Genomic DNA, 6890 nt, shown 5'->3' with positions numbered 1-6890 from the left:
TGTCTCTCTTGTTTTATGTGTTTATATTTCTGCAATATTTTATGTGTTCCATTGCTTTGTAATATATAATTTTCTAATAGGTGCCTCTTGGCAATTTGGTGCTTGCTAAACAGAAGGGGGTTGGTGCCTCCAATGAGTGGGTGCTCACAAACAAACAAATGTAATTAAGTTGGTTCTTAAATTACATCATAAAACAAGCAACAAATTGGTGGTTTTTTCCCTCTGGATTTCCATGTGAAAACACTGTGTCAAATGTATGCTAGTCATGAGATTGTTGTTTGAGTATGTGTTATGAAAATTTATAAGATTTACTGATTTATGAATGAATTCTTTCACATATGAAAGAAAATAAGAAGGAACTATAAGCTCAGTAAGAAAAGAAAACAAAGAGTTTCTTAAATTATTGATTCACCCCCCCCCCCCCCATTAATTCCTTAATTCCATCAAGGCATTGAAAGCGATATCAATCAAGTGTCTTCTTGAGTTCGATCTACAATGGAGAAGGAATGTGAGAGTCCTAGAAGTCAAGAGGGAAGGCTAGCGAAGGAAGAGGAATCCCTAGAGAGAATGTGAAGGTCTAAAATCTTATAATTTTCTACTCGTACATGTCAGTACCCTAAGAAGTCTAGGGTTACCTTAGGTATGAAAATTGTTGTAAGTGTTACAGGATGTGTTGGAAGGTATGAAAGGTTAGAAGAACCCTAATTCAATTGGATATCTTGTCTTGGAAGATTGGATAGTTGGATTGGTTCTTGGTGGAACCCTGGATTTAGGGTTTGGTCCTGGAAGTCTCCTTTGGAGTTGATTAAATAAGAAGAGAAATTATTTTTGGGTTTTCCCCTTGGAGTGGTTTTTCCCTAGCTTGGACCTTATATCTTGTGTTCATTGTGTATGGTTGTGATCTTCCTGTTTTGGCATTTATTTGACGATAAGAAAATAATCATAATAAAAAAAAAAATATAAATCACAAATAACTTTCATGAATGGAAAAGTGAATTAAATGTTGCCATAATCTAATTTTCATACATGGTATCAAATCTAAGGTCAAGATTATGGCCAGCTCAAAGATCACATGAAGATTTTTTGCATTGTTCCAAAAGCTAAATGGATTGTCTGCATAATCCCAAAGACCGAAGTGATTGGAAGAGAAGTCGATCAAAGAAAGGCAATTTTCTAAGCATACTAGTGATAGTACAAGCCTATCAAATCAGATTGAACTTCTATGCATAAGGTCAATTTTTAAGTAATCTCCTTAAAGGTTGAATAGGTATACAAGTAGGCCTGATCTAAAGTGCAACAAATCATTAAAATCCATCTAAGATAGTCACAGCTCCTAGAGACCTAGCAAAGGAGAGAAGAGTAGTCTTTTCGGGACAAATTCTCATAAATGTCTAGGCTGAATAGGAATTGAAGAAACCAACGAGGAAGAGAGACTATCCTAATGCATAATTCATGATGAGTTTCCCTACTGACATGGCCAAAAATTTTGGTAAGGGTTACAGGTGAATGACTCTCTGTTTAGGAGGGCCTAGAGGGCCTAAAAGGAGTCCCCTTTAGGCTACATTCACGTACTATATCAAACACAAGGATTGGCTACCTAAAGAGAGGATAATCATAGGTATGGTTAGGCATAGTTTGAAAAACTAACCCAATGAATTAGAGTAACACAAAGAACTGGTTGGAGTATCTTTTGAGGGCCGAGTTAATTTATGGATTAGGCCGATAATTGAAGGACAAATCTGGATGGTTTTTAAATTATCTTTGCACAATACAGGTGGTCACTCTTTTTATGTTATGAGACAAATTCTATTGGAATAAATTGAATAAGAGCTGAACTTTGTTAAATGGAAAAGAAATATTTTGAAAGGCCTATTTCTAGATTATATATTAGCCCATATGTTAGTGTATGGAAGTAGGAAGCTAAGGAAGGAATGTTGCAACTATAAAGGCCTATTTTGGATCCTATAATAAAGGATGACGTGAAATAATGAAGCAAAATTGGAGGGCTATACAAATCAAATATGGAATCCTTATGGAGGATAGATTGAAAGAAATCTTAAGAAGGACAGCTAGTATATTTTGTAGCAGCTTCCAGTAGAAGAAAAAGGTATGTACTACAAGGTATGTATGATTATTTCATGAATAAAGGGTCAACATAATTCATTAGCATTTCTTATAAAAGTATAGGGTTTGTAAACTTTATTTTGTTTCTGGTATCTAGGGAATATAAACCCCAAATGAAACTTGGATAAAAAAATCCCTAGTGAAAAACCCTAACCCTATCTCATTTATTCCCTCATAGAATCCCTAGTTTTTGTTATCTAGGGTTTGCAATCAGGAATCTAGAACATGGTAAACCTTAGTGAGGGTGGAATTGGTTGAAATCTAGGGTATGCCATCGAAAACCCTAGGGATGATATTTCCAAGGAATTTATGGTTTATGTCTAAAAACCCTAGGAGAATACCTTCTAATAAAAACCATGGAGATATTAGATTGACAAAATAGATATCATGCTCTTGTATTTGTATATTTTTCTTGGTTGCACTTGCTATTAAATATTGTAGGTAAAATCAAGATGAGGAGGAAAGAAACAAAGAAAATATCGTGCTTGATGATGACTCCTTGAAAATGATGAGCATGATGGAGGGAACTATAAGGACCCTGAAGGAATCAATGGCTAAAGGAGTAAGCATGCATCTTAATTTAGTATGACATCATAGAAATAATAATTTGAGAGTAGCATATTTAAAGTCTTCTTAATTGAATTGCTTGAAATCATCTAGTCCTTTAAGAATGAAAAGCTTGGGGACCATTCTGCATAAGTGTTCATCCATACACTATATAACATTATGTTAGAGAAAGTAATTTTGCTAAGGTGGATCATCATTATCCTATAAGATTCATCATCTTGAAAGGCTCTTGGAAGAAGCATTCTGACAATATTAGTATATATTCCATATTGTATGAAAACAATATTCTAAAAAGGATGAAGGAATGTAGTTGGTCAAGTCGTAGGCTCATTGTTGAGTACATTTAGCTAGATGATTGTGTGAAAGATTAAGAATGCATATTGAAGTAATTTTGTGTAGGATTCATACATTCCTAGAAGAAAAGTTAGTCATAAATTATGCATTGTGAATCTTTCATTTGGTTATATGATGCCTATGAAGATGAATTTGACTTACTCTAGAATGATTAGAATGTTAATACTTTCTCACTAAAATTTGTGCATATTAGTGATCAACATCTAGTATAATCTCTAGAAGAGAATGGTAACTTGGTAATCAAGTTATATCCTTAGGCCCTTTGATGCATGAAGGAAGAATCATAGTGAGATGGACCTTGAAGATGTTGATGATGAGAAAGTTGTCACAATGAGGTAAGTCTAATGTTAATATTTATTGTTAATTATCTAATTAACATATTATTTTTCTACCTAGAAGAATTTTGCAGGATGATACTTGAGGTAGATTCAACTATATGGAAGAAGCGAGGAATGTTGAGTGAAGCTCATTATCTGGTACCTTCCAACAATGAAGACAAGGTGTGCCCATCTTGGAATCGAAAGGTAGCAGTGCAAGAAGGTAACCTAAAGGTCAAGAAGGGTTCACTTTCATGAGGAAGATATGATCAACTTGAAGTATGGATAGGTTCTATATAATGCCTTCATTGATGACAAGTTGAAAGTGATGTGCAATATTAATGACCTAGAACCTATCACAAGATTAAAGAAGATGGCTCCATGATACCTTGAAAGGAAGCAGGCTCGATGCGATGTGATGTGGAGAAAAGAGGGAGTCAGGAAGCTATGAAGAATTAGAAGTTGACACTATTATGAACACAAGCTAGAATTCTTGCGGATATGACTTTCCAATTAGAAAGGAAGTCAGAAATCTCCTCTAGATTTGGGAGGGAGTGAAGGAGTCTCCTTGAATAGGAGCAAGGATCTATTCTCAAGTTAAAAGGAGAATATTGATATCCTCTATGGTTGAGAGGGAGTGATGTTGGACATCACATGTGCATTATTTGCTTCATGTGTCAAGCACTTGACCAGGACTAACATTCGTAAGTCTAAGTGAAGGAATTGAGATAGAATGGTATAGGATTGGATAAGCATCTATAATTTCCTTGAGGATAGAACATCCAAGAAAGGAAAGGGATTGACACTCTTTGAAGATGTGACAAGTATCCAAGATAAGAGTTGGTGAAGAATATCAATATTATTTGAGGATTCAGGGCCAAGAATCCAAGATAAGTATAGTCCTAAAAGGACATACTTTATGGACATCCGGATGAGGTATGTGCCTTATAGAGGTAGTGCGGTATCACATGTAAAACCTCCCAGAATAATGCTCTGGAATAAAGTATAGGTTGTCTAGTTAGGCCTCAAAGACAATGTTGGTTGATAATAACATTGATGCTTACAGTTGGCTTATCAATTTGACTCTTCTTATGAGAAATTTTCAAAGGGAGTATTTTCCTTGTACTGGTTGGATAATTATGAATACCTCCCTATTAAAGAGGGAGTGTTGAAGAATGTAACTAATTTTCATCTTCATAATTGTCATTTTACTCATGTAATAATGTAAATCTTATTTAGAGAAAGAAAATGATGTAAAGGATAGAACAAAATTACTTTCAGAGCATGGGTTTCATGCTCAAGTCATTTTTCATTAGGTCTCTTAGGTTTATCATGAGCCAAGGTGTCATTATTATTGTAAAATACACTTTTTGGGCACTTGTATCAAAGAAATAAAAATTATTTTTATGCGTAAATGTCTAGAAGGCTCTTAAGAACCAAGTCAGCCATCTAGGTACAAGTCAACCTTGAGAGGGTTATTCGAGCCCTAGGAAATGCTATATAAAGGAAGGAATTTGACCTATTGAAAGAGATATCAATCAAGTATCTTCTTGAGTTTTTTCTGCAATGGAGAAGGAATGTGAGAGTATTAGAAGATAAGAGGGAAGGCTAGCGAAGGAAGAGGAAACCCTAGAGAGAATGTGAATGTCTGAAATATTTATATTTGTTTCTCACACATGTGAGTACCCTAAGAATTATAGGGTTACCTCAGGTCCAAAAATTTCAATAAGTGCTACAGATTGTGTTGGAAGGGATGAAAGGCTAGAAGACCCCTAATTTGCTTGGAGATCTTGTCTTAGAAGATTAGCTAGTTGGCTTGGTTCTTGGTGGCAACTTGGGTCTAGGATTTGGTCTTGGAAGTCTCCTTTGAAGTTGATTCTATAATAAGACAAATTATTTATGGGTTTTCCCCTTTGAGGGGTCTTTCTTTGGTTTGGAGCTTATATCTTGTGTTCATTGTGTATGGTTGTGATCTTCCTGTCTTGAAATTTATTTGATGATAATAACATAAGCATAATAAAAGAAGAATATAAACCACAAATAACTTTCATGAATGGAAAAGTGAATTAAATGTTGCCATAATCTAATTTTCCAAATAAAATAGGCAAGGGAGAAACCAACCAACCATGGTTGTGAGTGTTGATAATGTTGAGGAACCCTCCAACATACATCGCAAGCTCAAATACCCTTGCAATCTTTCTAAAGGTGACCACCTTCTTAAGTATCATCTTCGGATTCCTAAACTCTTAGAAGTGTGGTCTAAAGATTCTCATTAACTTACTATTGGTCCTTCAACTAGTGATTATAAGGTTCCATGGAAAAAAGGTAAAGTTAGGTTTTGTTGTATGTTATGCGAAGGGAGTCATTAAACTCACCTTTTCCCTCATATAGATGAAGCCTTAAAATTGTTGGAAAACCTTACCATTTCTCAACAATAACTTCCAATTGGATACCATAAGATTTCTCCCAACCTATCGTGAGTCGTCAAAGTGAATGATCTAATTCCATGTTCGACCATTCCCACTCTTCCTTTGGAGATTGAAATCCATATCACTCAGGTTAATGAAACATTGGTTGATGAAGTGGTTGACTTGATTCCATTTATGGTTGATACCACTCTCCCCTTAGAGAGTGAAGTAGATACTACTCGGGTTCTTTTTGTCGATTCAGATCTTTCTCGATAAAAGAGAATTTCTCCTATTCCCATAGAACCCCCTCCAATTATTGAGGTCATTTCCTTTTATTGGATTAGACTAACAGAGCCTCATCTCCCTTCTTCCATCCATTTCCAAATCATTGGGAAGGTTTGTGATAAGAAATTGCATCGCACTATTATAGATGAAGGTGCTTCTATTAACATTCTATCCTCAGTTGCTTAGGAAGCTTTGGGTTCCCCTCAGCTTGTGTCTCTTACTATAATATCTATTGGATTTTAATAGAAGAGACAACAAACCTTTAGGGATCCTCCTCAACTGCCCATTACCTTGGAAGGAAAAAGTGCTTGTATTGATGTTGTGGCAGTCCAATTTGCCTTGGATTTCAATTTTCTCCTTGGGTGAGACTATGTCTATGCCATGTAACTTGTCATGTCCACACTCCTTCATCTGATGTCTTTCCCTCATAATGGAAAAATTGTGACTATTGAACAACTTTCATTTGTTGGTCCTGATCTAACTGCCAACCATACAACATCCCTGAATGTTCCCTATACACAAGTGGTATCCCCTCTACATCAAGTTAATTATGTGGGAACTTGTCCCATGTGTTATGCAGAATTTTCACGATTGCAGGCAAAGGTGAATTCCCTAGATATGATGGTATGATCTAGAAAAATAGAAGACAAAAAGCATGAATTTTTCCTTAGAGAAGGTAGAGTATGGGAAAAAAGCCTACCTAGAATTTGAAGCAAGCCTCTCTCTCCTCCTCAATTGTAAGCTCCAATTCTAGCTTCAAGTGTTATAATTAGAACATGCACACACAAGTAAAACAAGAAAAGTTTCCACAATATCCATGTAGAATAATCTAAAA

The sequence above is a fragment of the Pinus tabuliformis genome, chromosome X (assembly GCF_031772625.1).
Source record: "Pinus tabuliformis cultivar Carrire ecotype Pingquan chromosome X, CPIR1, whole genome shotgun sequence".
Classification (NCBI taxonomy): Eukaryota; Viridiplantae; Streptophyta; class Pinopsida; order Pinales; family Pinaceae; genus Pinus; species Pinus tabuliformis.
Note: the sequence above shows the minus strand (reverse complement) of the source record.